At 39.3% G+C, this 10,891-nt stretch overlaps 1 long non-coding RNA gene across 1 annotated transcript in view; it reads left to right on the top strand.

The window, feature by feature from the left end:
• The first annotated feature begins 2,289 nt into the window (after nucleotides 1-2,289).
• The window catches only part of LOC116086490, a 13,760-nt gene continuing 5,158 nt past the window's right edge, over nucleotides 2,290-10,891 (top strand). Inside the window, exon 1 of the long non-coding RNA XR_004116949.1 lies at nucleotides 2,290-2,693. This is a non-coding gene — a long non-coding RNA (uncharacterized LOC116086490). The remainder of the gene's footprint in view (nucleotides 2,694-10,891) is intronic.

The following is a 10,891-nucleotide window of genomic DNA, read 5'->3' on the forward strand; positions in this document are numbered from 1 at the left end:
CACACACACACACACACACACCACTGTTCACTCTTCTCTATATGTATCTTTCAATTTCTTGTTCAGAATATTAACAATTCTTTCTGTAACTTTACTTGACATGTTCATTTCACACACTAGGTTTTTTTTTTTAATTTACTTATTTATTTTATGAATGTGAGTACACTGTCGCTATATTCAGACACATCAGAAGGGGGCATTGCATCCTGTTATAGAAGGTTGTGAGCCATGATGTGGTTGCTGGGAACTGAACTCAGGGCCTTTGGAAGAGCAGTCAGTTCTCTTATCTGCTGAGCCATCTCTCCAGCCCTCACACACTAGTTTTAAGCTCTAAAATCTTCAGGTAGCTCTTTTATGTATTCATATCTCATCTGATGTTTTTGAATGTATGGAACACAGTTATATTTTGAAAAGGGATTTTACTTATTAATTCAAACTTGTTTGCTCCTAAATGTTTTTAACTGAGTAGATGGCTTTTCTATATCGTGTTACAATTTCTGCTTCATCCAATGCCCATTCATTTGTATTGGTCTGTTTTACTTTGTTGGGTGTTGGCTACTTCTATAATCCTATAAACATTTTCTTTCTTTTTTCTTTTTTTTTTTTTTTTTTTTTTTTTTTTTTTTTTTTTTTTTTTTTTTTGGTTTTTCGAGACAGGGTTTCTCTGTCTAGCCCTGGCTGTCCTGGAACTCAACTTTGTAGACCAGGCTGCCCTCACTCAGAAATTCGCCTGCCTCTGCCTCCCAACTGCTGGGATTGAAGGTGTGTGCCACCACCTCCTGGCCTATAAACATTTTCTGAACTTGGTCCTGAGTTTTATGTTTTTTGAAAAAGAGTTTGGTCCTTATGTTCTTAAATTTAAGCTTTCAAAAGATTTCATAGCAGCTCAGTGCCTTGGCGAGGGCGGATTAATCCCTATGGTTGAAACAAGACCTTGTTTGTAGGGCTCCTGGTTTTTATTGTGCTATGGGTTTTCTAATATAGCTTCTGGAGACAACACTATTTCTGGGTTTGTATGAGTGTGGGTAGAGCACTTCTGGCTCTGTAATAGAAACCCCAAAGAGATAATGTTGGGGCAAGTAGCAGAATGACAGTGAATATTCCAGTTAGTGTGGGCAGGACATAGTGCTCTTAGGACAGGGTTGTTGAAGACAAAGACAAGGCTCAGTGGGAACAGAATAACAGCATGAGGCTTCAAATAATTACATTTATGACATTTTTCATTTAGGAAGCCACTGATGACCTTTTCTACTTTGAGTGTGGTATAGTGGTTGAAATTAGGGATATATGCATATGTCTGTCTATCATCTATCTATCTATCTATCTATCTATCTATCTATCTATCTATCTATAGCCTCATTTTATGTATATTGGTTTTTCAAAAAAGGGTTTCTTTGTGTTGTCCTGGGTTCCACTCTATAGTGGAACTCACTCTATAGACTAGGCTGGCCTTGAACTCACAGAAATGGGCCTACCTCTATCTCTCCCAACCAGTGCTGACATTAAAACCATATACCACCATCCCCTGGCTGAGGCTATATATTTCCAGTTATTTTATTTATTTTTTGTTTTTTTTTGTGAAGGGAAAAGGAATGGTAGAAGCCCCTCTGGGGTCTCAGGCAACAAAGGATGCTGTACAAGTTAAACTGAGGGATTTGCAATGCACCTGCCTGGAGTTGCTGCTGAACTATAGCTCCCTTCCCAAAGCCACCTCCATACTTGTTGATTCTGTTGGTTGTAGGATGTGTGTGTGTGTGTGTGTGTGTGTAGGAGAGAGGGAGAGGGAGAGAGAGAGGGAGGGAGAGGGAGAGGGAGAGGGAGAGGAGGAGAGAGTGAGAGGGGGAGGGGTGGGGGAGGGGGAGGGAGAGGGAGAGGGAGAGAGAGAGAGAGAGAAAGAGAGAGAGAGAGACTGAGATCTGAGAGAAACATCATTAACCAAGGCCTTTCTGCTTGTTCTTTTAAATGTTGAGCAATTACTTCAGGGAGCCATTACACAGAGCTTCAAAGCAGCCTGTCTCTGGTGTAAGTTTTCACATGTACACGGTTTCCTCTGCTGTTTGTCTTATCCGCTCTCTGGTCTCCCTAGTCCACTTCCATTTCAATTTTGTCTTGCTTTCTAGATTTTCACCATTAAAAAAAAATGTCTGTAATCTTCTTCTTTTAAAGCAAAAAAATCCGGTCCTTAAGGAAAAGCCCTAGGATGTGCCTCGTTTACTGACCCAAATACCAAAGCGAACTGTCCATGGTGTTTACCCATAGTTCTGTATCACTTTCTGGGTAAAACTGTGGCCATTTCATGCTCAAATTCATGCCTTCCATCGCTAGGGAACCTGGGAGAGAGGAAGAAAATCAGCACTTGCTAGCCAGGATTCCCACCGAATAGAACCCCACAGAAGGCGTTCTAGTTCTCTATTCACGCTGCAACCAACCCAATCAGGGGAACCTTCCCCGGAAGCAGCTTGGTTACTCGCACACTCTGCTACACCATTTGCCCTTGCCTGTCCCATTCCTTTCTCATGCTTTGTGCGACCAAATTGGGTGTAAAGCTCTTTTGCTGAATAATAGATAGCTTGGTGGTTTTCTTTAGAAAATCACCTGGCCTCATGTTTGAATCGCAGCTACCTGCTTCTAGTCATACATAGCAGCAGTTTATACTTGACAGTGTGAACAACAGCCAAGCCACGATTCCTCAGGTGAGTATCCGGCAGGCAGTTGCTCAAAGATGAATAAAGCAAGCTTGTCATGTCAAGAAGTGTAATTGACAATGCTTATTGACAATACCAAGTTCTAGCCTTTTGAAGTAGAGGGACAAGGAGCCCTGCATGGGACTTGCATTTTCTAAAGCAAATTTTCTATAAGGCTGCCTGGTCAGGGGCTGTAAGGTCAGAGCCTCTCCTGGGACACTCTTCCTAGATGGCAGTCAATGATCTTTTATGATTCTTGTAGCGATAAACGATCTATTTCCTTTAACATGGGATTTTATTTAGTACTAAGAACGAGGCTTTGAATGTTTGATTTAGCAATTTTACTATTTTACCAGCAAGGGGCAGCAAATAACAGTGTTTGCTTGAAGAATAAAAGTATTACTTTAATACTTAAATACTTCTTTCTCTGTTTTCCCTTCCCCATTCTCCTCCCTCTGTCCTCCGCCTCCCCTACTTCTTCCTCTTTTTTTTTAAACTTCATTTCCTCAATGTGCCTCTGATTTTCCTGCCTTTTTTTTTTTTTTTTTTGAGGTTTCCTGTTCCTCCTAGTGACATTAAAGCCAGAACTATTGAGGAAGACAACAGTGTTCAAGGGAGAAAAAGAATATATGAAAGTACTTTAAAAATGCCTCACTAAATGGGGCAAGACCTATGGAAAAGAGCTTTGTGTTGAAAAATGATGACAGAATTTCTAAGTCGGGTCTTAGTAGTTGCCACATGTGAGTATCATTAAAGTTAGCTAGAGTCTTATAACAGTAAAGAATAGTTGACAAATGCACTTGACCCCCAGACTGCATTTCTTTTAAAAAACTGTTTTCCCATTTGAGCGTTAGTTGTCTAACTTTCATTTTGTTTCATTTTAATAGTATGTATAGATCGCTCACTGGAAGTGGGGGACTCTAACAGTGCTGGACCAGTGCGAACCAAAATTGATACAACACTGTTTTCTTGGTGCTGGTTTATAGTGGGGAAAGTGCACAAAAAACTATGCCGTGTGTTAGAGAAAAGGAGGTGTTATGACACTAAGAATGAGCAGAGGGTAAGTTCAATGAGCAGATGGATAGGTGAGGTCTCGTTCTGGGAAGATGTCACCAGAAATTTCTAAGTCTTTCCCTGTGTTTTCTTTCTTTTTTTCTTGCTACAAGTGGTACTGTGGAAAACATAAATATAAGGGTCAGAAAATTGCTGAAGGAAGATCCCAAACTCAGACAGAATGAATAAACAAAGAGTGTTTATTCTGCAGAAACAACCAGCATGCCCGGGGCTCAACTGCTCTTTGAAATGGTTACCCCAGACAAAGGCATTGGGGCCTTCTTTTTTTTTTTTTTTTTTTTTTTTTTAATTTATTTATGTTACATATACACTGTCCTTCTCTTCATGTATACCAGAAGAAGGATAGTGTATACAGTATATGGGGTACATAACACTGTATTTATTTATTTATGTTACATATACACTGTTGTTCTCTTCATGTATACCAGAAGAAGGCATCAGATCCCATCACAGATGGTTGTTAGCCACCATGTGTTTGCTGGGGATTGAACTCAGGACCTCTGGAAGAGCAGACAGTGCTCTTAACCGCTGAGCCATCTCTCCAACCCCATGCAGGCTTTCTTATAGGGAACTGAGGGAACTCTCTAGAAGGATTAGGTAATCTAAAATTTCATTGGTGAATGCTAGGAGGTCACAGGTGGTCAGTGTTTTACATTCCTATATCATGAACATTTTATCTATAGGAAGAAATAGGGCTGTCCCGTGCAGATGGACAATTCTGAGATAAGATATTTCCCCATTTTTGTGGTTCCAGGCTGTTCTTTGGGAGGGATTTTTATGATCTTGTTCTGGATTTTATGGTCTGTTCCTAGAGCTGGTGTCTTATGGACTAGTGCCTTGAACTTATGGTCTGTTCCTAGAGCTAGTGTCTTACTGCCTTTTTTCAAAATCAGGCCTGGTCCTTAAATGAAGATAAAGGGGTCCTTAAGTGGAGACAAATGGGTCTGGGTGATTGTTTTATTTCTATATGGAGGCAAAAGCTACTATTATTTTGTTTTAGATAAACTTTGTTCTTCTTGGATTTCTGAATTCTACATATTGAAGATCTACTTTACCTGAAATGTTTTCATTCTAGATTTGGGAAAAGGCTCATTTTTAAATTATTTGATCTGCTTCAGTATAGGGTAATCTTTGAAAGGTAGTTCACTTCAAGTGGTGCCCAGGGATTCTCTTTTCATCCTGACATCGGTCTCAAGGCACAGTTTCAACCAGGTTGTGACCTAATGTAGTGACTTTCCTTTGTATCTTGAATGGCTCTTCTAGGGCAGCTGCTGTGTGTGCCCCTTCACCGTCAATCTGGCTCCAGCTCTGATCTCTGTGCCCTTTCATGCTGTTGTAGGCCAGAAGATTCACTGGGGCTGCATGAGATTTTGTTTGCTTTTAACACTTCACACAGCTGTATTTCAGCCTTCACATCCTTCCTAAATAGAAAATTCGGTAAAATACAAGATTCTTAGACGCTCAGTGTCTCAGAAAAAAAGAGGCTCCGAAACTCCATTTTCATGCTTTGTAATCCCTTCTGGAGTTTTCCATCTACACTTCAGTCTTGATTGCCCAGTTGTTGAAGAATTTGAATGAGACAAATACTGCTTTGCATTTCTTCTGTGTTATTTCCTCATCTCTATTTTTTTTTAAACTTGAAAAGACAATGTTTGCATCAATGTTTGCATTTATTTGGAGGAAATTCCCTTGACTGAAAGATGACCAGCTAATGAAAATGGAATGGGGTGGTGATGAAGAGGAGAGTAGATTGTATAATGTATTAAATTGTTATCTGAAAATTACAGCCAAGGCTGGAAGGATGACTCAGCGGTTTAGAGCACTGACTGCTCCTTCAGAGGTCCTGAGTTCAAATCCAAGCAAGCACATGTGGGCTCTAGAGCATTTGTAATGGAATCCCTTGCCCTCTTATGGTGTGTCTGAAGACAGTAAAAATTACTTACATAAACAAATAAATAAATCTTAAAAAAAATCACAACATAATCAATTTTTAACTTCTGTCCGCATTACATCATTAATTTCCTTTTATTTTTAAACTACTAAAGAGAGGGAGGTCTTCATTATTTTTTTTTAAAGATGACTTGCTATTCTTTTATTTGCCTGGAATTTTATAATTGGTTATTATAAAATAAGGCTTTAATTTGTGACATTTTACATTTTCCTCCTGAGAATATTATAAGTTTTATTATTTATAGGCCAAAAAAAAAATCTTCAGAAAAAGGCAACAGAGTAAAAACTGGTATAAAACACACATGCATAAATACATACATTATTCTCACTGTGAGTCTCAGACACTATATTTATATTTGAAGTATGAGGCAAGCTTATTAGTTATTACATTTTTAGTAAAGTATTTTATTTTGACTTATTTGTATTTTTAAAGGAGTTTATTTTTATTATTCTATCAATATAGCTCATATTTCTATGATGTATATACATCAAATGTTCATGTTTTCAGATTTAATGCTTTCTATCTTTCTTTTTGTTTTGTTTTGTTTTGTTTTTCGAGACAGGGTTTCTCTGTGTAAGTCCTGGCTGTCTTGGAGCTCATTCTGTAGACCAGGCTGGCCTTGAACTCAGAAATCTGCCTGCTGATTTAATGCTTTCTTAAGTCATCTATACTTCCTGTCTCTAGTGGGGGATAAAATCACCTTAATTTAAATGAAGATCACCGAGAAACTAGAATTAATACTTGCCACATAACTACAGTTAGATGGACGGCTTCAGGGAACGGCTAGTATTTTTGTATGGAACCTGGAACAAAATTCACTCTATGGGTGATTGTCATTTAGCAATGACAAATGTCAAGCCAAAACCAATCAAATGTTCACTTTGAGTTAATTTATCTTATAGCAGGGATGAATTTTCAGCCTTTCCAAAATCGTTTCTATTCAGGTCTGATCCACCTGTAAGTACAACAGAAGGGGCAAACATGGCAATAATGAAGAAGGATTTGTCCTACCTAGCTCTAGATCTAGAAGATCAGGGTCAAGACTTAGAGAACAGGACCTCTTTCTTGACATTGGAATGAGTTGGGCCGACTGCTTTCAACAATGAAATTGTTCTATCACAGGTTTTGTACTATAAAAGCCTATGCTTTCATTTAGTCTCCCAACATAATTGCTTTTATTTATTTTTATTTTTTATTAGATATTTTCTTTATTTACATTTCAAATGTTCTCCCCTTTTCTGGTTTCCCCTCTGAAATATCCCCTAATTATTTTTCCCCTCCCCCTGCTTACCAACCAACACTCTCCTGCTTCCTGGCCCTGACATTCTCCTACACTGGGGCATAGAACTTTCACAGGACCCTCTCCTTCACATATGGGCATAGAACCTTCACAGGACCCTCACAGAACCTTCATAGAACCCTCTCCTCCCATTGATGACTGACTTGGCCATCCTCTGCTATACATATGCTGCTGGAGTCATGAGTCTCACCATGTGTACTTTTTGGTTTGTGGTTTAGTCCCTGGGAGCTCTGGGGGTACTGGTTAGTTCATATTGTTGTTCCTTCTATGGGGCTGCAAAATCCTTCAGCTCCTTGGGTCCTTTCTCTAGTTCCTTCATTGGGGACTTTGTGCTCAGTCCAATAGATGGCTGTGAGCATCCACTTCTGTATTTGTCAGGCACTGTCAGAGCCTCTCAGGAGACAGCTATACCAGGTTTCTGTCAGCAAGCACTTGTTGGCATCCACAATAGTGTCTGGGTTTGGTGATTGTATATGGGAAGGATCCCCAGGTGGGGGAGTCTCTGGATTGTCCTTCCTTCAGTCTTTGCTCTACACGTTGTCTCTGCAGCTCCCTCCATGGGTATTTTTCCCCCTTCTAAGAAAGATCAAAGTATTCACACTTTGGTCTTCCTACTTCTTGAGTTTCTTGTGGTTTGTGGATTGTATTTTGGGTATTCTGAGCTTCTGGGTTAATATACACTTATCAATGAGTGTATACCATATGTGTTCTTTTGTGATTGGGTTACCTCATTCAGGATGATATTTTCTAGATCCATCCATTTCCCTAAGAATTTCATAAATTCATTTTTTTAAATTGCTGAGTAGTACTCCATTGTGTAAATGTACCACATTTTCTGTATCCATTCCTCTGTTGAAGGAAATCTAAGTCCTTTCCAGCTTCTGACTATTATAAATAAGGCTGTTATGAACATAGTGGAGCATGTGTCCTTATTACATATTGGCACATCTTCTGGGTATACGCCCAAGAGTGTTATAGCTGGGTCCTCAGGTAGTACTATGTCCAGTTTCAGGAGGAACCACCAAACTGATTTCCAGAGTGGTTGTACCAGCTTGGAATCCCACCAGCAATGAAGGAGTGTTCCTTTTTCTTTCAACCTTGTCAGCATCTGCTGTCACCTGACTTTTTAATCTTAGACATTCTGACTGGTGTGAGGTGGAATCTCAGGGTTGTTTTGATTTGCATTTTCCTGATGACTAAGGATATTGAACATATTTTTAGGTGCTTCTCAGCCATTTGGTATTCCTCAGTTGAGAATCCTTTGTTAAGCTCTGTACCTCATTTTTAATAGGGTTATTGGGTTCTCTGGCATCTAACTTCTTGAGTTCTTTGTATATATTGGATATTAGCCCTCTATCGGACGTAGGGTTGGTAAAGATCTTTTCCCTCTCTGTTGGTTGTCATTTTGTCCTATTGATAGTGTCTTTTGCCTTACAGAAGCTTTGCAATTTTATGAGGTCCCATTTGTCAATTTTTAAAAAAGATTTATTTATTTATTTTATGTGTATGAGTACACTGTAGCTGTACAGTGAGCCATCATGTGGCTGCTGGGAATTGAACTCAGGACAGCCCCTCGCTCCAGCGGAATACACTGTAGCTTTCTTCAGACGCACCAGAAGAGGGTGTCCCATCTCATTACAGGTGGTTGTAAGCCACCATGTGGTTGCTGGGATCTGAACTCAGGACCTTTGGAAGAGCAGTCAGTGCTCTTACCTGTTGAGTCATCTCGACCTTGTCCAAGCTGCTCTGCTGCATCTGTGGCCTGTGCGGTCCTGGCTGGTCCTGCCTTAGACAGTCCTGTGGTCAGAGCACTTTCTGAAGACAAGCTCTTTCCTCGATGTCTTCATTTCTTAATTGTCTAACATGCAATATTTCTGAGTCACAGGACATGAATGTAGCAGAAATAGAAAATTTGCAGTTTGTGAATATTTCTGCTTCAAGTTCACAAATACATATCTGGATTTTAACAGCATCTCCTGCCACAGGATGAGGTTCCTCTCAGCAATGTGGGCCACACATTCAAAGGTGTCTCCATAGTATTACAATAAAAACATTCTTATTCCCGAGTGAACAGACTCTATTCTCATTATTGCTTTTCTATGTTTAGACTTTTAGATAGCAACGTATCATTGTGTTACAGTTGCCTATAGTTCTCACACTGTGCATGTTTGTACTTTAAAAGCAATAGGTTGTACCACATAGCCTATGTGTGCAGTAGGATATACCACTGAGGTGTATGTAGAAGCATTCTTATAGCTTTGTGATTAAATTGTTCATATCTTACTTAGAACATTTCCTCTCTGTTAAACAAACAGTGCATAGGAGGAATGTTTTTTTTTGAATCTCATTGTGAGTTTTAGATTCATCTGTAGAGGGCGGCAAATGGCAACTTAATTCCCCACTCAATGCCTAAACCTTAAAGTATTAATGTTCCCATTATCTTAAATCAACAAGAAAGATTTCCTTAACATAAGAAAGTTTTTTTTTTCTTTTTCTTCTTGGTGTGGCTGCTTTTTGTTGTAGATAAAAATAAGTGTGAGACCGACAGGGAAAATAAAGTTGCTAAACTTATTTTTATAGCTCTTATTCCCTGAAACTTCTTGAGCTTTCTTCCAGAGAAATAGAATTTGTTGCCTCTGAGTATGAGACAATCTGGTTCTTCTCGTGGACTGTCACATTAGTTCAACACTCACAATTCTATTCTTCCCCTGGGGAAACAATTACTCAGCTTTCCAAGTTCCTACTTCTGTTCTCTTCCTCAAATTGTGATCGTTTATTTAAACAATAGCTGCATTTGCCATGGTTACTTTATCCTCCACAAATAGAACAACGGAATCATAATTACCTAAAATCAATCTGCCTGTGAAAAAGAGGAACTTCTGTAGTAGGATGGTTCATTTTGTTTCCTTGGTTTTGATTTTGAGAGTCAGGTTCTGGCTGTACAGCACAGGGTAGCCTTGCACTCACCATGTAGCCCAGGTTAGCCCTGACCTGCCTCAGACTCCCAGGGCTTGGATTAAGGCATGTCTCACTACACTTGGAGGCAAGATGATAATTTTTTATTTTCACCTCATAGAAATGTAAAACATGTGATGATCTTAGAATATTCACGTTTGTGCCACCTTAGATGATGACCTTCCTTGTAGAAGGAAACCTCTACTGGTAAGCAATCCAGTTTCACTCTTGCTCACCCGTATTACTCAATCCATATTTGCTTTATGTCTATATGAATAGCTTCCTTTACACAGATTTCTTTTAAAAATTAAATTATGTAACACATAAGCATGGGAGATGGGTTCTTTTCCATCTTTGACAGTATTATAACATTCATTCATGTGAAGGCATTTATCATTTCCTTTTTATTTATTTAATTCTTAGGCAGTACACAGTTTCATATACAAATGCAATGTATTCTGACTGCTTTTCCTTCGGGTTGTTTGGTATTTCTCTTCTACCCATATCAACCCTGCTTGTTCCTACTTGTCCCTTTCCCAGAGGCATGGATTCTGATTTTGTTGTGTGGCCCATTTAATCAAATCATCGCTATCTGGTGGTTTGGGGCTATCTGTTGGAACCCGGTGGGGTCACCAGTGGGCACATCACTAAAACAATGAGTCTTCCTTTTCCTGAACCCATCCATAGAAAATCGTTGAGCAGTGAGGGAGAGAGACCTCTTTGTTTGTGCTGAGTCTCTGCCCAGCTGTTGATGGCCCATTTTTGTGTAGATCCAGTGTAGTAAGATGATATTTTTTAAAGCAAATTTTATTTAAGCAAAGATTGTGCATTAGATGATTAATCTTGGTTGTCAGTTTGGCTACATCTGGACTCAGTTAAAACCCAAGCAGCTGGGCACACCTGTGTTTTTTTTTTTTTTTTTTTTTT

Source organism: Mastomys coucha, unplaced genomic scaffold (assembly GCF_008632895.1).
Source record: "Mastomys coucha isolate ucsf_1 unplaced genomic scaffold, UCSF_Mcou_1 pScaffold12, whole genome shotgun sequence".
Classification (NCBI taxonomy): Eukaryota; Metazoa; Chordata; class Mammalia; order Rodentia; family Muridae; genus Mastomys; species Mastomys coucha.